The following is a 20,313-nucleotide window of genomic DNA, read 5'->3' as shown; positions in this document are numbered from 1 at the left end:
GAGAGAGAGAGAGAGAGAGAGAGAGAGAGAGAGAGAGCGAGAGCGAGAGCGAGAGCGAGAGCGAGAGCGAGAGAGAGAGAGAGAGAGAGAGAGAGAGAGAGAGAGAGAGAGAGAGCATTGAAAAACGTCGAATCGCGAGACAGGCCCACTATTGCCACCTGTCACCTACCTATCGAGCCGCCATACGTGTAGGACCCGCGCTCTTACCTACTTATGCCTGCCTTGATTCTCTGCTTGTATCGGGTGGTTTTGGTGTTGCTAGGGGTGGTTTTTCTCAGTCCCTTTCTCGGGAAGTGTCTGTTTTTCTTGATTTGACTCGCTCCCCTCTCGGAGGGGGAGCGTTCTTTAGTTTTGTATAATTGCTCGAATGAGTTCGTCGGATCGAAACGACGCAGCTCTCTCGTGGTAGCCCCCGCTCGGATGATGAGGCTCAGAACGTGGCAACGAAGAGAATGAAAGTTTGTGTTTCCAAGAATTTGACGCAATTGCTAAGAATCTGATGTCGGAAGAAGCTTCGGACCGAGTTGGACAGTGGTCAGCAACCGAAGACTTCAATCGTCGAAAAAGCAGAGGGATGAGAAGCTGCTTAAGCGGCGTAATTTAACTGTGGAATCGGGGATCACTGTGAGCGGCGACGAGATGGAGATAAACACGGGATCTCCTAATAGTGTTAATGTTGACGAGGATCGCGAACTTTTTATAAATCAAGCGACCCGATCAAATAGTAATAAGTGTAACGACGAAGCTGCTAGTACAGCGAATTCTACTAATAAGGATCATCCGGCGAACACGACGGTATCACGTGATACTGAAGTAAACAACACCGCGCCCTTCGCGCTTACTGACAAGGAGATATACATAGTGAGCGGAGCCGAACTGAAAAAACTTGATCTCTGATTCGCTGCTCTTGAGACACAGCGTATTACTAGATTTGACGACGACTACCGTGGTAAGGCTAAGATTACTCTTCGTCTCCCACCGGACCAAACCACAACAAAAAAAGGTAAAAACTTTATTAAAATCTGGATGGCACTAACGGAACTGCAAATATGCCCGCCCTCCTTAGTTATGACCAATCACTTCTCCGCGGAAGCCGAATTCGAGGATTTTATCAATGCTAACGTTGCCTTGGACAAAATTGACAAGCTCAAAGACCCGGTTAAATTAAAAGCTATTATGCTTAGACCGTCGTGAGACAGGTTAGTTTTACCCTACTGATGACCAGTCATTGCGATAGTAATCCTGCTCAGTACAAGAGGAACAGCAGGTTCGGACATTTGGTTCACGCACTCGGTCGAGCGGCCGGTGGTGCGAAGCTACCATCCATGGGATTATGCCTGAACGCCTCTAAGGCCGTATCCTCTCTAGTCAAAGGTGGCAATGATATCTCTAGGAGTCTCGTGAGTCGAAAGGCTCAAAACAATGTGACACACTACTAGGCGGCCGGTCCTCGCGGGCCGGTCGTCGCACGAGCCCGGTTTGCCGTACGGCGCCTCTGCCCGTCGTCGGGATCTCACCGCTTACGACGGCACGGCGTCTAACGGTCGAACATGAGTTTCGCGTGTTCGATGTCGAGACTCGGAATCGTCTGTAGACAACTTAGGTACCCTTAGGTAACAACGCTCGGTTATGTGTAAAGGGGTCATATCTGACTGTTCGTCGTCGATACCTGATCTTTGGTCGGTATTACAGGACAAAACCAACATAATTAAGTTAGAAAGAATGTACCGACGTAATTGGGACCCGGTCGAAAAGAAAACAATTTTGTTGGCTACGGATAACATCATAGTTACGATGAAGGATGATAAAGTTCGGGATCTGAATATCTTTACCAATGGTGTGGGGCTACGCGTGCGCCCGTTCGTCCCCCAGGCCAGACAATGCTTTAAGGTTGCGGTCCCATGGACTGATATTTTCCGCGTAACGCGTGTCGCGTAACCAATCAGAGACATTCCGCGTTTTCTGTTACGCGGAACTGAATGTCCTTAATGCACATGGTACATAAAACGGCAGCAGCGTATCGCGTTTAACCAATGATATTTTTCTATTCTGTTAAAACATTACTAAATGTCGCAGTTGATTGGTTACGCGAGTATTTATTACGCAAATTTTGTGTCCATGTGAACGATGAAATCAGAATATCACGTAAATGCATACAAATATATTTAAATGTTCCATAACCTGACTGACAGTGAATAAAGCGTAACCTAAAATGAATTTGGAGTTACTAATAGCTATTATTGCTCTACAAAAGCAAACAATAAATAAAAAGATTATAGAATGTCAATCATGAAATTAAAAAAATTAGTAACTCTTTTCTTACTGTACAAAGAAAACGAGCGAAACAAAATAGTAAAACGGAAGTATTGGGTTTATCCAATTTTTACAAACGAAAAGCGAGAACGGTATGGAGCAAGTAAAACTCTTATAAAAGAATTGTATTTTTATAATGATGAAAAATTAGATCTTTCTTTACCATTTAAACGATGATCTTATAGCGGTGGCCTATCTATTACAGCCATTATAAGACGTTCATCCAAATCTATATTAGAACTTTCGGGTGACAATAGTTCATCTTCGTCTAATCTGTTCACTGTAAAAAAAGTTTGATTATAATACTGCATTTCATATAATATATGTACAAATTGATATATGTAAGAAGTGTATACCAATAGTAGCTACATTATTTTCGTCAATGCTCAAAGCGTACTTATTTTCATCGTATTCTTTAAAACATTCATGTTGTAATATATTTTAGCATTGATGTGCCATGAGCCAACCACAATATCCACATTTAATTTGCTGTAAACAAAGATAATTATGTTAACAAATTAAGAACGAAATAATATAACTTATAACACACATCAAACAAAATAGAGAGTTCGGCTCCAGCCGCCGTGCAAGACGGACGTGTGTGCTCTGCTTGCGTATTCGCTTTGTTCGCTAGTCGCTTGTAGTAGTGCATTTTTTTTAGGCGGCGCGTAGATATTTGGCTGGGTTCTTTTTCGGGAGGGTCTTCCTTTTTCCTTTAATTGTTGCTCCCCTCTCGGAGGGGGAGCGGTGTAAAAACTTGATCGATTAGATATGGATTCGTCGGATTACGTCGCCACGCGAAATGCACGTGATAGCTGGAGAACGAAACACGTTCGAGCTAAGACTTCCGTTCAATAAATATATTATCCGTATCATCTTCCTCTTATTTCTCCTTCCACCGATTCTGCGTAAAGTCTAACAGGCTATGGGCCCAGTCACCCTGCCTGCGCAGTAATTTGGGTTAAAAGGTGGAAGCGTGAAGAGGTTCGCGAAAAACGTGGTGCTCACGTGTGGCGGCCATTACGGGTCGAGTCGCGATCGCGGTATTTTTCTTTCACGAAGAGATTTCTGAAAGTGCGCGAAAATGTCGGACGAATTCTCGATGGGACATATAAAGAGGTTCGATGGATCAAATTTCCAAGCCTGGAAATTCCAGATTTCAGCAGTGCTGCGGATGAAAGAGGTGTACGATATCGTCGACGGGACGCGTGTTAAGCCGGCCGACACAGAAGGCGCAAACGCGGCTTTGACGAAAACATGGCTCAAGGACGATGCGAAGGCGACCGCAATAATCACGTCGCATTTGGAGAGCAGTCAAATGGATCCGATACTCGTATGCACGACAGCAAAGAAAGTCTGGGATAAGCTGAGCCAAATTCATGAACAAAGATCGGAAACTAACAAGCTAATTCTCACACAGTGATTTCATGAATATAGGATGAACCCGACAGACTCGATTGTTCAGCACGTGTCAAAAGTGCAAAACATTGCGCGACAATTCAAAGATCTGGGCGAAACGGTCTCGGATTTAACAATAATGGCAAAGATTTTGGCGAGTCTTACGACGAAGTACGGCACGTTCGTGACGGCTTGGGATAGCGTGGACCCCGCGCGACAGACTATCGATAATCTGTCGGAGAGGCTGTATCGGGAAGAAATTCGGCTAAGCGCGGAAAGTGATGCTACAAGTGCGTTAGTAGTAACAAAGCATAGTGCGTCGAAAACGGACAGCGATGAAAAATCGAAAGGCGATAAGAAGAAGCGTCGTTCGAAGAAGAACGTTACGTGTTATCGTTGCCAAGAAAAAGGACATTACGTGAGTGAGTGCCCGAAAAACAAAGACAAGGACAAAGACAAAAGTGCTCAAGGTCAGTCGGGAAACACGTGCGCGTTTGTCGTGACAACGTCCGAGAAGGATGGTGAATCCCGAGAGATCCGTCGGTATGTCGAACCGACAGTCGAGCAAAAAGAACGGTTGATGCGCGTCGACGCGCGAGATACCTGGATTACCGATAGTGGCGCATCCACTCACATTACCTTCCGTCGGGAGTGGTTCGTCGATTTTCGTCGCGTAACGGAACAGACTGTTTTCCTCGGCGACGACGGTGAGTGCGCGATCGAAGGGGTTGGAAAAATTGAAATCGAGAAGCTCGTAAACGGATCGTGGGTAGTCGGCGTGATCGAAGATGTGTATTACGTGCCTGCAGTCAAAAAGAATTTGCTCTCCGTCGGCGTGTGCACAGAAAAAGGTTTTGGTGTGAAATTCGAAGGGTCTAGTGTGAAAATCGAGCGCGACGGACAGGTCTTAGCAACGGGAGCGCGACAGTCGAATCAGATTTACCGAATGTTCTTCCGCGTGCCGCCTCCACGGAACGAAGTGAATGTGTCGGCCACGAATATAAAAGTGTGGCACGAGCGACTCGGACATATCAATCAGCGATCTTTGTGCGAATTAACCAAAAAGGAGTTAATCGAAGGTGCAACCGTAAAGGACACTACCGAATTTTTCTGCGATGCGTGTCAGCTGAGAAAGCTGCACAAATTACCGTTCGACAAAACTGTCACAAAAGTTTCGAGAAGACCGGAAGAATTCGTGCATAGCGACGTGTGTGGCCCAATGCAAACTCGATCCCTCGGCGGGGCGGAGTATTTTGTGACCTTCAAGGACGATGCCACGGCGTTTCGTCACGTGTATTTCATAAAGCATAAGTCTGACTTCTCGATCGATTTGTCGAGTTCGATCGCATGCTCGTCAATAAGTTTGGTCGGACGATGACGACTCTTCGTGCCGACAACGGTGGCGAATATTGCAACAAGAGGATGCGGGAATACTTGGCGTCTCGCGGCATAAAGATGGAGAACACAGCTCCGTACACGCCCGCGCAGAATGGGCGATCGGAAAGAGACAATCGAACGATTGTTGAGTGCGCCAGGACGATGCTCCAGGCGAAGGGTTTGCCGTTGAGTTTGTGGGCGGAAGCCGTGAACACAGCCGTGTACACGCTGAATCGAGCGGGATGGTCGGGACCAGGCGGAAGCAGCACTCCGTACGAATTGTGGATGGGCAAGAAGCCGGACGTCAGTCACATGCGGATTTTCGGATCGGTGGCCTACACGCACACTCCCAAGCAGTTTCTCAAGAAATTCGACGCCAGATCGAAGAGAATGATTCTCGTCGGCTATCAAGGAGACTCGTCGAACTACAGGTTGTATAACATCGATACTCACGCTATTTCTGTCTCCAAAAATGTAGTATTCGACGAGCACGTGGGTACAGAAAATCGAAGGGAATCGGTATCGTCCAAAAAAGTTTTCAAGTTCCCGACGAGTTGCGAAGATGGAGAAGTCTGGGAAAACGAAGAAGCTGCCGTCGATAATGAAGATGTTGAGGAAGCAGGAGTAAACGAAAACATCGAGGACGTAGCAGCGGTCGATAACGAAGCTATCAAAAAACAACGCCGTCGGTGCAGTAGCACCACAGCCGGGACACGTGCAACGAGATTTGCGAGATCGGAGGACTCTCCGTCGTCCCTACGAACTAAACGTGGTCGAATACAGAGTTCCCACGACGTTCCAAGAAGCGAAAACTGGACCGGAAGCTTCGAAATGGATCGGAGCGATTGAAGAAGAACTCGAAGCTCATCGAAGAAACAAAACGTGGTCGATCGTGCCGAGAGACGAGAAGAAAAAGGCGATAGACTCGAAATGGGTCTTTAAAGTTCTGCGAGATACCAGCGGAAGCGTTTCTCGCTTCAAGGCGCGCCTCTGTGCGCGCTTTTTTCTGCAGAAGGAAGGTACCGACTATACGGAGACTTTCGCTCCTGTAGTTCGATACGACTCACTACGTGTGCTATTGGCTATCATCACACAAGACGACCTCGAGACCGTGCAGTTCGACGTACGCACGGCTTTTCTCTACGGAGATCTACAAGAGGAAATCCACATGAAAATTCCAGAGGGACTCGTCGTCGAAGCCAGTGAAAGTGAGAGTGTGTGAATGCTTGATAAATCCCTGTACGGGTTAAAGCAAGCGCCGAGATGTTGGAACGCGAAGTTCTCTAGTTTTCTAAGACAATATAATCTTAAGGAAACCGACGCCGACAAATGTATATTCTTCGGTTATTTCGATGGATGCGAAATCTATCTAGCGCTTTTTGTCGACGACGGAATCATCGCGGCAAAATCGACAAAAGTACTAGAGTCAATCGTCAAATCACTTCGCAAGACGTTCGAAATCACCCTCGGTGATTGTAAAAACTTTGTCGGATTGCAAATAAGTCAAGATAGAGTCAACAAAACGATGTTTATACATCAGCAAGCGTACACGAAACAAATCATCGAAAAGTTCGGTATGAAAAACGCGAAAGGTGTGACTGTTCCCGCAGATCCTCACACCGTGCTATATCCCGTCGAGTCGGGAGACGAAGAACGAGAGAGCGTGCCGTATCGTGAAGCCGTCGGATCGCTAATGTTTTTAGCAATTGTTTCTCGACCGGACATCGCGTATGCCGTTAACTCTGTAAGCAGGTTCCTAAATCGACACAACTCGAGTCATTGGCAAGCTGTAAAACGCATTTTCGCATACCTAGTCAACAGTGTAGACGTAGGAATGGAGTATCAGAAACACGTCGTTGAATCCAATATGATTGGTTTCTCAGACGCCGACTATGCTGGCGATGGCGATCGAAACGAGGAGGTCTACGACCGGTTACGTTTTTAGCGTCGCGAACGGAGCGGTGACTTGGTCATTGCAGCGTCAAAAATCGGTTTCGTTGAGTACAGCCGAATCCGAGTACATGGCAGCGGCCAGCGCAACGAAAGAAGCCGTATGGCTGCGAAAATTGTTGAACGACGTCGGACGTCCACAAGACAAACCGACCGTGTTGCGAGTCGACAATCAGAGCGCGATTCGTCTCACAAAGAATCCTCAATTCCATTCGAGATCGAAACATATAGATGTCCGTTATCACTACGTTTGAGAGAGAGTTGAAGATGGAGAGATTCTATTGGAATACGTGCCAACCGAGCGTCAACGAGCCGACGTGTTTACCAAGGCACTTTCGAAAGCCTCTTTCCACAAATTTCGCGAAAGTCTCGGGTTGCGAGAGTTATCGAGTATTTAAACGGCGGAAGTGTTGAAGTTGTTTAACATACTCGTAATGTCTTTTGTTTACGCGCGCATTGTGGCGCCTCGAGCGTAGCCGAACGAGCTGGTTGATCGAGGCGAAAAACAAGGCGAGAGTGGAAGTCAGTTGTAACGAATGCGTGGAGAACGAAACACGTTCGAGCTAAGACTTCCGTTCAATAAATATATTATCCGTATCATCTTCCTCTTATTTCTCCTTCCACCGATTCTGCATAAAGTCTAACAAAACTTGCACCGCAACCTCAATATTATTGCCTTGTACAGACACCCGCGAGGACGCATACTTCGCCGTGATTTCCAGTCTATTTTCAAAGCTATCAATGGTAGTGCGCATGACACTATCATCCTGGGCGACTTCAATGCCAAAAATGTTGTATGGAATTGTCACTCCACCGATGACAACGGCGACATGTTACATGATCTAATGACAGATGAGGATTTCTTTTGTGTCAATGCTGACACTAAATCTCGAGCTGGCTTTCGTGGTCAACACGATTCGAACCTGGACCTTCTGTTCGGCACGGAGGGTATTGTAAATAGGATTGACTATCGTCAGATGGAGGAGACGTTGGATAGTGATCACTATACCCTATCTCCTTCGTTTTTGATAACCCTACGCAAGTTTATAGGAAGATTTCAAATAGGTTATCCTCCAAGAGAACGGACTGGTCCCGATTCTATGATCTGGTGGAAGTTGAAATCAGTTCTCTTCTCCTTCCTAATATTGGCTTTTTTAAATATAATTTTGAAATATATTACAATCAATTTATAGATATCCTCAAAAAATCTGTCGCCCTCGCCTCGGGTAGACGCGGCGATGTCCCCGTGTCCTCATGTCCCGATGATCCGGGCAAACGCAAGAGGTCGCATAGGTGGTGGGATGCTGAATGTGACGAGGCCGTGCGTAAAAGAAAAACCGCCTTCGCTGAGTTTAAAAGGAGTAAGAGCCTACACGCCTGGATCGAGTATAAGAGACTGAAAGCACTTGCTAAACGCACGATCAATAGAAAGAAAAAAGAAAATTTCGAGAAGTTCTGTGGCGACATTAACAGATTCACCAGCCTGAGCTACGTTTGGAATACAATGCGTATTCTGAAGAACGCGAGGAAAAATATCGAGTGGAATAAGTGGCCGACAAAGTGTAGAAAGGACGAAATTAGAAATTCCATTGACAACCTGACCCCTCCCCCCCTTTGTAGGGGTGGAACCAGCTACGGAATTTGGAGAGAGCTATGCGGACGATGAGCTGGAGGCTCCTTTTTTGCGCTCCGAACTCGATAGAGCGATTGATATGATCAGGAGGGATTCTGCACCGGGACTCGACGGTATGGAATATAAAATGATAAGGATGTTGTCTGAGTCTGGCAGGGTCTGTCTGCTCGAGCTGTTCAACATTGTCTGGTCCACAGGCGTTCTTCCCTCGGAATAGTTGGACTACCAGGTGATCTTTATTGACAAGGCTGGTCGGGAGAAGGTTCGCCCTATCTCCCTGTCATCATGCATTGGCAAGCTAATGGAGCGTATGATAAACAAGAGATTGATCTGGTGGGCGGAAAAGGAGGAAAAATTCAGTCCTTCTCAAAGATGCTTCAGGAGGGGCAAGTCGTGTGCGGATAACCTCACTCGGATCGTGTCGGATATTAGAGCCTCCCTGTGTGTTGGTGAATATACGTTGGCGGCGTTCCTTGATGTATCGTCTGCCTACGACTGCGTTGACTACCGCATTATGCTGGACAAATTGATTGCGCTTGATTGTCCTGTTGGTATAGGCAAATTCATTGCCAATTGGCTATACCGCAGAAAGGTGCGATTTATTGTTAATTCGCGAGAATTCGTGGATCGCTTAGTCTTTAAGGGACTCCCGCAGGGCGCCGTCTTGAGTCCCGCATTGTATTCTCTTTTCACTCAGGGGTTGTGCTCCGACTTGCCAGAAGGTGTTGAGACCGTTGAGTTTGCTGATGATATCGGCTTATATATCGGTTTTTGGTCCGAACTGTGAACGCAACCGTCTCCTTCTACAACAAGCAGTTAACATCATTGCTGAGCGACTTAGACGGATCGGACTTGACCTGGAACCTAAGAAGACCGTACTGGTGGAGTTCTCCAGGAGCGGATTCCTTGATCAGAGCTTGAGCATTCGCATCGAGGACTGCGACGTTTACAACAGTGGCGAGGCGAAATTCCTCGGAATCTGGCTAGACAATAGCCTGAAATTCCATCGACAAGTTCAGGAGGTCAGAGGTAAGGTCAACAAAGCCAACTCTATTATTAGATACCTTTGTAAGGTGTCTAAGGGCATGGAGGTTAACACTGCCCTCATGCTTTATAAAAGTCTTGTCCGATCAATCACAGACTACGGAAACATTATCTATTTCCCTAGAGACTACGTTTCAGCTGAAAATGGAAAAAGCCCAGTATCTGGGTATTCGCACTGCGCTTGGTTTTAAAAACAGCACTCCTAATAACGTGATCGTTGCTGAGGCCAAGGTCAGGCTCCTCAGGGACTGTGCGGAAAAGTTGGGCAGGAACTTTGCCAATAAACTGGTTGCCTATAATCAAAACGGCCTTTGTCAAAAATTACAACGATCTATGGACCGTGAACACTATGCCCGTTTTCGTCAACCTATGTATAGGTTCTCGCTCCTTTCCGAGATATGGAAGAAAACTATGCCTCTCAGAGCGGGGATTGGCCCGCAGGGAAAATTCGAGATTTTTAGCGGATTGTTTGGCGCTCATACATTTGTGCCCACCGTCGATGTTTCCATCGGCAAATCTAGAAGGAAGAATAATTATATACACCGACGGATCGTACGACGAACTTAAACGCTCCACGGGGGCAGGTATGGTTATTTGCGATCAGGATGTTGTCTACAAGATTAGCCTTCCGTATTTGTGCTCTTCCTACACTGCGGAGGCGTTTGTGGTTAAGTCCGCCCTCCAATTGATGATTTGCCAGAAAAATAGCAGAGATAAGGATATTATCATTCTCTCGGACTGCAAATCTGTTCTGACTTCTATCCGAAACAATCACCTTAACGTCCATAAAAATAAATACGTTACAGAGGCTAGATTATTAATCTATGATTTGGAGAGACTTTACGACAAAAGAGTTGTGTTGGTGTGAATTCCGGCACACGTCGGTATCTTGGGTAATGAATTGGCAGATGAACTAGCCAAGGAGGCGGCCGGCGAGGAGGCCGACCCATCTATCGCAATTCCGGTCGGTGATCTAATGAGGAATATCAGAAGGGACACGTGAAACGCGACTCAGGAGTCAATAATTCGGGATTCTGCGCACAAGGGTCTATTTTACTTTGACAATTTCTATGATCGAGGAGCGCTCACCCCCTGGTTTAGAAGAATTAACTCTGAGCGTTATTTTGTGACATTAATCAATAGAATTAGAGCAAATCATTTTAATCTGGGATCGTCACTCAAAAGAAAGGGTTATGTTGACAGCGAGAGGTGCGAGTGTGGCTGTGAGTGCGAGGACTTACATCACGTGCTTCTGAGATGCCAAAAATATGACGAATTGAGAGTATCTTTGGACAACGCTCTCCGAGCGGAAGACTTTTTAAAAGAAATTGATATTTACCGATTGATCAAACAAAAGAATTGGAATATTTTGTTCATTATTTATAACTTCTTTAAACAAATCGATGCCTTAAATCGGCAAAGTCATTTAAGATATTTCTAATATATTATTAGGTTTAGCTTGTTTGTGTCAATTACCATTGTTACCATTGGTACAAGACACCTTTACATCCTCATCCGAGGATAAAATGAAAAATCCCCTCAAACAAAATAAGAAAATCAACATAGAACAAGTAAATATAGAAATAAATAAAGAAAAATATAAGAGAGAAAATAAAACAGCTGTTTACATATTTTTGTAGTAAACTCTAAACTAAAGAATAATAATATCTAAAGAATAACTTACAAGTGCCTCCATGTCGCCTCTATACCGCCACACAAAAGTCGCACAAGCCGCAAACTCGCGTAATACGCAACTTTTTAAAACAGGCGTAACAGAAAATGCGGAACGTCTCTGATTGGTTACGCGTTACGCGGAAAATATCAATCCATGGGACCGCACCCTAACTGTTTTCGATTCGGCCATACTAAAGTCGCGTGCAAGAGCGAGTCGCGTTGTATTGTGTGCGGAGACAAGTCCCACGCTTAGTGCGACAGATCGGTTAAGTGCCGCAATTGTGGTGGCCAGCACAAGGCTACCTGTAGAAGTTGTCCGGTTTTTGAAAAGACCAAGAACATTAATACTGTAATGGCCTATAGGAACGTGTTATTTCATCACGCGCTTCGTATTGTGGAGGGTAAGGAATTGTCGACGGTTTCGCCCAAGGTCGGTTTTTTGAATCCGGAAGCCTGGCTGGCTTTACGCCCCTCTAACGGGGTCAGATCGTATTCGGAAACAGCAAGAATGGATCGCGCCCCTGTGCATGATTCTATGGAAAATTATGAAGTGCGCGGTCGTGAGAGAGTGCCTCTTGGCACGCCCGGTTTCTGGGAGGGTAAATACTGACAGGCGTGGCGCGCATCAGGAGTCGAGTCATTCTTATTATAAGCAATTTGACCTGCGCGCAGGCGATATTACCAAGGAGAGGAGAGGTGTGCTTATTTCGGCTGCCCGCAATGGAGCCGCCTGGTCGAAGGTTATTCGGGAGGAGTCTGAATTCGATCGCTCTCTTCCGGAGGGGAACGCGCCCCTCGGAAACCCGATGATTGTTGATATGATTGATGGAGTTATACAACTTTTGCGAAGATTTCCAGAAGCTTGGGGGGCTCTTTTGAACGCTCTGGGGGGCCCTTCGGAGACGGTTTATGGGAGCGATAATCTCTTCCCCCCCGGATAAAAATAACAACAACGTAAGAAGTTTTGTTGCAAGAACTCAGGATAGGGATTCATTGGAAAGCCGTATGCCACGGGAAAGTCATGGTACATCGGGGGATCCCCATGATATTGTTGGAGGGAGGAGGAATTTCGACTCCCTCTATTATCGGTAAACTTTTAAACTCCTCTTATGGAACTGTCGCGGATATAGGAGCAGTCGTAATGAGCTTTCCAAGCATGTCAAGGATTATGATATAGTGGTCTTGACGGAAACTAGGTGTACTGGTAGTAAACATGTTTATTTTCCTAATTTTAGGACCTTGCATAGCGACAATCAACTGGGCAGTGGCGATCTCGATATCGATCCGCTCACATATAGAATTTGACATACTGAGTGCCCCTGGTCCGCTTCCAGCCACCTATGATGCAGTATGTATCAGACCGAGAAACCTTGACCGAAATTTGAACGTGGTTGCTATACATAGGCATCCTCGAGGAGCTATCAATAGTCAAGACATGGCGCTGATTTTTTATTTACTTCATGGAAAAGACGACGATTCGATTATTTTGGACGACTTCAACGCTCATAATGCCTCCTGGAATTGCGAGTCGACTAACGGTAACGGGGAGGTTTTGTCTGGCGCGATGGACGATGCGGAGTTTTTCTACATCAATGTTGATACCAAGTCTCGCATTGGCTCGAGTGGTCAGCGCGATTCTAATCTGGATCTCATGTTCGCCTCTGCAGGTATTGTAAATAGAGCGGAGTATCAGCAGCTGGAGGATGTTTGGGGCAGCGACCATCATCCCATTTCGTTTTCATTCGACGGTCAGGTTCTAACCTACAGAAAACTCACCAATAGGATCTCTACTAATTGTAAGAAAACTGATTGGAGAAAGTTTCACGAATTGATGGATAAGGACATCGAGACCCTTCTTCTTCCTCACACAGAGCGCTTTTCTGACAATTTAGAGGAATACTATAAACAATTCGTTAATATTCTTAGGGATGCGGTTGTTCGTGCGTCGGGTGGTCGACTTGGAGGCCCTGCTCCCTCCCAAACTAGGAATCCTGGTAGACCCAGGGTATCACATAAATGGTGGGACGGGGACAGCGAGAAGGCTATCCGCGACAGACGCCCTGAATTAGATAAAGCCATTGAGATGATTCGCAAGGACTCTGCCCCAGGTATGAATGGCGTGGAATATAGAATGATTAGAGAGCTCCCTGAATCCGGAAAAGTATGTATTCTTAAACTCTTCAATATTATTTGGTCCACCGGCACCCTACCTTCTAACTGGCTGAAATATCAAGTCATTTTCATAGACAAGGTGAGTCGGGATAAGGTCCGCCCCATTTCCCTGTCGTCATGTATGGGCAAACTCTTTGAACGCATAGTCACCGAGAGGCTCGTCTGGTGGGTAGAGAACTCGGGCAAGTTCAGCCCCAATCTGAATGGATTCAGAAGAGGCAGGTCTTGCGCCGATAATCTTGTCAAGATCTCTGCGGACATTCGATCGTCCTTGTGCAGTGGTATACACTCGCGGCCTTCCTGGATGTATCGTCGGCGTACGATTGCGTGGTGTACGGCGTCGTGCTGGACAAGTTGAGGGCGCTAGATTGCCCCGTGGGCATCATCAGATTTGTGAGCCACTGGGTGTATTCGAGATTGGTGCGATTTATAGTCAATCCTCGAAAATCTGTGGATCGCCACGTTTTTAAAGGGCTCCCGCAAGGCGCTGTCCTTAGTCCGGTATTGTACTCTTTGTACACTCAGGGGTTGTGCTCCGACTTGCCGGAGGGGGTTGAGGCTGTCGAGTTCGCGGATGATATTGGTCTATATGTTTCGGGACCGAACCGACGACGCAATCGTGAACTTTTACAACGGGCCGTGAACATGTTAGTAGAGAGGTTACGGCGGATCGGCTTGGACATCGAGCCCAACAAAATAGTTTTGGTGGAGTTCTCCAAAAGTGGATTTGTGGACAAGAACCTCAGTATCCGCGTTCGAGACAGCGACGTCTTTAATGGCAAATGTGCAAAATTCCTAGGCATTTGGTTCGATAACAGAGTGACTTTTCATCGTCAGGTAGTTGCCGTGAGGGGTAAAGTGGATAGAGCCAATTCCATCATCAGATATTTATACTCTGTTTCAAAGGGTGTCGAGGTAAATACATCCCTCATGTTATATAAAAGCCTGGTCAGGTCGATCACCGACTACGGCAGTTTCGTCTACTTTCCGCGCGATGCCACTTTTCAACTTAAATTCGAGCGAACTCAGTACAAGGGAATTCGCACCGCCTTGGAATTTAGAAACTCTACTCCCAATTCTTCCCCCGTTCTTATAGCTGAAGCTAAGGTCAGATTGTTGAAGGATCGAGCGAACATGCTTGGCAGTCATTTTATTTATAGATCTATTGCTTACAATAAAAACGGTTTGTGTGAGAAGTTGCAGCAAGCCTATGACTTGGAGTGTTTCTCAAGATTCCGCCAGCCTACGTATAAGATGTCTCTCCTGTCCCTTGCCTGGGAGAGGACTCGCAATCTTAGGACGTGTATTGGCTTTTCGAAGAGCACCGCAGTTGCGGCGGTGTCCGGATCTTCCCCTCGGACCTTGAAAATCCAGGAGAGAGCCACGTGGAGGTGTCGCGCAGGTTCGTACCCATATCCGCAGCAGGTTTCCAAGGAAAAGAGCCTCTAGTCAATAGACTAATGTAGGTAAGGGAAGTCGGCAAATTGGATCAGTAACTTCGGAATAAGGATTGGCTCTGAGGAGCGGGGCGTGTCAGGCTTGGTCGGGAAGCGGGTTTGGCTGACGTGCCAGGCCTGGGCGAGGTGAACCGATCGGCGTTCTCGCGCCGGTCGCCGGGATCCGAGCTCGGTCCCGTGCCTTGGCCTCCCGCGGATCTTCCTTGCTGCGAGGCTTCCGTGGCGGCGTGAGCCGTCGTGGTCGTCCTCTTCGGCCGCCATTCAACGTTCAGCTCAGAACTGGCACGGACTAGCGGAATCCGACTGTCTAATTAAAACAAAGCATTGCGATGGCCCTCGCGGGTGTTGACGCAATGTGATTTCTGCCCAGTGCTCTGAATGTCAACGTGAAGAAATTCAAGCAAGCGCGGGTAAACGGCGGGAGTAACTATGACTCTCTTAAGGCGGAGAATAGCTAAGCCGTTACCGCGGGGAGCTGCCCATTTTAATTAAATGACTGTGGTTCTCGGCCTTGGGGAGTTGTGGTTGCTCGTTCGCAAGGAGGCGTAACAAGATCTTACAGCCTCAAGTCTGCCCCATCTCCAAGTTGGTGCTCGCCGGGTACCCGGCTTGCCGGGTAGCGGACGGAATTCAGGCGATACGAGTGCACACCCTGGACTCTCGGCTGGCCGTGGCCAGTGCCATCAGGCATAAATTCCCGTCAGGGTAACAAATAGGTATTTTGGGCCACCATGTACCTTATGCTTATTAAACGATCAGCTGATGCGACACATGGTAGTGAATGACGGCACTCACGACGGCGACTCGTCACACATGAGCTGAGCTCGACACGAGTACTGAGGGCGGCGGGACCACCCCACCGGAATTCCGGTGCCCTGCCGAATAGGTGTTGAACTCTCAGGGGCTGTGGCTAGCTGGATGGATAGGAGTGTGGGTATCTCAGAACGAAAACTGCTACTAATCCAACGTTGTTTGGGTAACCTGTTGCGCAGAAAAGCGATTCAATTGCAACCTGCAGGATCGTTCAGCCAGGACCCGTTGTTAACAAGAACCGCACTGACTCGAAGCGGTAAACGCGCCAGAGGGCGCGATGTAAATAGCCAAATGCCTCGTCATCTAATTAGTGACGCGCATGAATAGATTAACGAGATTCCCACTGTCCCTATCTACTATCTAGCGAAACCACTGTCAAGGGAACGGGCTTGGAAAAATTAGCAGGGAAAGAAGACCCTTTTGAGCTTGACTCTAGTCTGGCACAGGCCGAGGAAGCCCGAGGTCTTCCAGGGTTGCTTCGGCGCCCACACGTTCAGGCCTACGGTGGACATTGTTATTGGTAGAGCAAGACAGAGAAGCGCATCCTACTCTGATCGTTCCCTCATCCAGGACATCATCGACAGATATGACTTGAATCCCTCGCCTGAAATTATTTTCACCAACGGATCCTATAAAGAACAGAGACGCTCGACGGGTGCGGCGATCGTTGTATGCGATCAGGACATCGCGTATAAGATCAGTTTGCCATTCAGATGTTCTTCGTTCACAGCCGAGGCCTTCGCGATCAAGGCAGCTCTGCAACTGATGATCATGCAAAGGGATGATAGAAAGGACAGCGTGGTCTGTCTATCAGACTGCAAATCGGCCCTCGAGGCCATCCACAACAATCACATTGACGTCCATAAGAACCCTTATACTACGGAGGCCAGGATGCTTATATACGAACTTGAGCAGGTCTACGATAAACGAGTGGTCCTCGCTTGGATTCCCTCTCACCGCGGCATTGTCGGAAACAAGTTGGCGGACTCGTTAGCTAAGGAGGCGACTCTTGAAGAATCAGACCCGAGTATTTTGGTCCCGACCGGAGATCTGCTGGCGAAAATCAGAAGGGCTACGTGGGAGGCTACGCAGGAGTCTATTATTAGAGATTCGGCCCACAAGGGATCTTTCTATTTTCGAACATTTTATTATTGTCATGCAAGAAGACCTTGGTTTCAAAAAGTAAACAGAGAAAGATACTTTGTCACTATGTTCAATAGACTTAGATCGAATCACTATAACCTGGGATCCTCTTTGAAGAGAAAGGGTTACAACGGGGGAGAATTGCCGTGGATTAGCGGCAAGAGATGTGCTGCACCTCCGGACCTTCCCCCTGACGGGGGGGGCCTGGAGGAAGGGAGGTTCGGCACTCCGGCTGGGATTCCGGATGCCGAAATAATATCTCCCACAACAACGGGAGGGGTGGTGGGGTGGGTGATGTCCACACCCCGCCACACGCATGATACGCTGACTCCTAAGAGTCACTGGGCTTCAAATGGCCTGTAGGAGGAAGCCCATCAGGTTGGGCTAAGCGCCGGGGGGTGTCCTGGATGTAATAGTAAATGTTCCCAAGCGCCCCACCATAACGGCGCAGCGTTGGACATCCGTGGGGTTTTAGCCGGTAAGAATCCGGCACTCCCCTCACTCCTCTCCCAGGAGGGTGAGGGGGTCTTCCCCCCAGTCAAACGGGGGGTTACCGGTCAGGAATGGCTGGTAGTAGAAGATTTCCCCACGTAAAAAAAAAAGCTATATTATGGAGGACCGCTGTAAATGCGGTCACGGGCGTGAGGACCTTTACCATCTTTTGACGCGTTGCATCAGACGTGACGAAGATAGACTCATATTGGACCGCGATCTCCGAGCGGTTGGCTACCACGAGGAGCTGGATATTGTTGACATAATAAAAAAGGAAAATTGGAGCATTCTGTATTTGGTGTTTAAATTTTTAAAAAAGTTGAACAAAGTAATTTAAAACATTCGGCTCGTTCCAAAATAATTTCTATATGTGGCGTTTCTCTTACGGAAAGAAACTACAGCCAGTAAATATTACACTTGTATAGTTACTACAGGACCCCCTGTAGTTATCACAGAAAGGAACACAATAATCTGTAGTTATTACACGCTGTAATTACTTAGTGCGTGAAATCCCTGTAATATGGAATACACGTCTAATCATGAAGGGTGAAATCCACTACACGTGTAATCCACTATATATGTAATATACTACACGTGTGGTAAGTGACTTGTGTAGTAGACTACACGTGTAATCCATTATATGTGTAATATACTACACGTGTGGTAAGTGACTTGTGTAGTAGACTACACATGTAATCTACAAAATGTGTAATACACTACTACACATGTGTATTAAACGTAATGCTACCAGTAATCCATAAAATTTGAAATAGCGAGTCTTATCATATATGGAGGGATAAAAACCACAGTGGTGTAAGTCAAATTTTTAAAAATATTTTCTCGTGTGCATAGATGCAATTTATATATTGTACAGATTGCATCTATGCACACGAGAAAATATTTTTAAAAATTTGAGTTACACCACTGTGGTTTTTACCCCTCCACCTCCATATATAGTATACTTTTACTTCAATGCAGCTGTATATATATAAATTATTTCTATAAATATTGTTTGAAATTTATTAGATTTAATGTATCACTTTTTAACCACATTTTATTATTTTTTAATTTCATATTTTATAAGTAATTTCATAATGAGCCGGCACTGGTTTCTGACATTCACCCGACTTTAAGAAATATTATATCATATATCCAATTTAAAATTTTATTACTCTTTTTCAACTGAATTTGTTTCTTAAGATGATTTTTGAAAAATTATATATTTGTGCTGGTTATGACATATGTAGACTATATATAACACTTACATCAAATTAAGAAGTAGTCTACCACGTAAGGCAGTTGGCTCACGATCCAGAGGTCCCGAGGTCCCGAGTTTGAATCCCACCAAGGTAAGTGTGTTTTTCAAATACAAGAAAATATTTATAATCATAGACTGCATCTTAAGAAACAAATTTAGTTATAAAAAAGTAATAAAACTAAGAAAAAAATAATTTTTTTTATGCCGGGTTAATGTCGGAAATCAGTGTCCTCTAGTATTAAGAGGACTGCAATCTTGTAGTCTTGTAATCCTGTAATATTTTCCTGTAATCCGAGCGTATAGTACGAAAATATTACAGTATATTACAATACTTCAGTCTGTAATTTTGTGTAATACTTTTATGTAGTTCCTGTAATATAATTTTCTGTAATCCGCTGTAGTTTCTTTCCGTAAGGGTTTAGGCAAGTTTTCTGTTCTTGTATCTCCGCTCATTGATTTCCGAATCAAGGGCGGAACGGTTTACATAGGTTTGTGCCGTATGGCCGATAGGCTTCAGGCACCGTAATTATTATCCCTCACCCGAGGGAGAACGAAAAAACCCCCCTCTTCAGACACGCGCACAATATAAGTAACTAATTTGATGGGCTACAGCACGGTCTTACATACAGGTCTCTCAACTCAATAGAATTTCAGTGGTGGGGGTGACTCCAATATCGAAGTCACTTTTTGGTGTCGCTGCTATCGAGGGATGTCGGTTTGAAAGTGCCAACGTAACCTATGTTGTCCTCATTGCGTCAGATAGCATAGCTGGCTCTTTGAGATTACTCACAGACTCGAGTTCGTCACCGTGCACGCGTTCTGAAATTTGAAGTAATGACAAAACCTTGCATTGTACCGAAGTGCAAAACAGGCTATGAAAGAATCAATCTAAAACAAACTCATTTCTAGGCTTTTTCTTTCCTCGTGTCGAAAAGAAGGTTTAGAAAGGCAAAAAACTGGGAACTGCCACTTTTTTTTCAAAAGTTTGACAAATAATCATTACTTTACTTTTCTTTTTCAAAAAAATCTGGGGTTGCCGCCCTCTTAGCTTTGAAAATATAACGGTTTTGAATTTTTTTGAATTTTTTTGACCTTGAAGATGACCTTGGAAAAATCTAAAAAAATTTGGGTATATTCTGATGTATGGCCCCTTTATACCCAAATTTTTTCAGATATTTTGACCTCGGCGTTCCCGAGATAGAAGGCAAAATAACCTAAAAAATACAGTTTTTCGCATTTTTGAAGACGGCGCACCTACAGAAACTTAAAAAAATCGGTTGGTATATTTAGAACAAATTAGAATACGTATTTTTAAAAAATAAAATTCGATGTATGGTTTTTTGTTTTAATGTTATAATGATTTAAAATTTTTCGGAATTTTTTTTACATTGAAGATAACCTTAAGAAAATCTGAAAAAATTTAGGTATATTTTGGTGTATGTCTCCTATATACTCAAATTTTTACAGATTTTTTTAGCAGGAGGTTTCCGAGAAAAAAATTAATATACAAGGGGTTTTTAGCCACCCTAGGAAGGAGAGAGAGGAGGGGGGCGGGCAGGGTGATAGAAGTTATTCTTTTTAGTTTACAA

At 45.6% G+C, this 20,313-nt stretch overlaps 1 long non-coding RNA gene across 1 annotated transcript; it reads right to left on the bottom strand.

The window, feature by feature from the left end:
- Positions 1 to 2,366: 2,366 nt before the first annotated feature.
- Positions 2,367 to 19,609, bottom strand: LOC139786897 (uncharacterized). Its single transcript, XR_011722460.1, has 3 exons — positions 19,352 to 19,609; positions 2,670 to 2,802; positions 2,367 to 2,593 (listed from the first exon to the last, which is right to left on the bottom strand). It is a non-coding gene; the product is annotated as an uncharacterized lncRNA (long non-coding RNA).
- Positions 19,610 to 20,313: the final 704 nt, after the last annotated feature.

The sequence above is a fragment of the Temnothorax nylanderi genome, unplaced genomic scaffold, assembly GCF_030848795.1.
Source record: "Temnothorax nylanderi isolate EJ_2023f unplaced genomic scaffold, tnyl_v1.0 TNYL_tig1183_pilon, whole genome shotgun sequence".
In the NCBI taxonomy this organism is placed as follows: Eukaryota; Metazoa; Arthropoda; class Insecta; order Hymenoptera; family Formicidae; genus Temnothorax; species Temnothorax nylanderi.
Note: the sequence above shows the minus strand (reverse complement) of the source record. Positions and strands in the feature narration are given on the sequence as shown.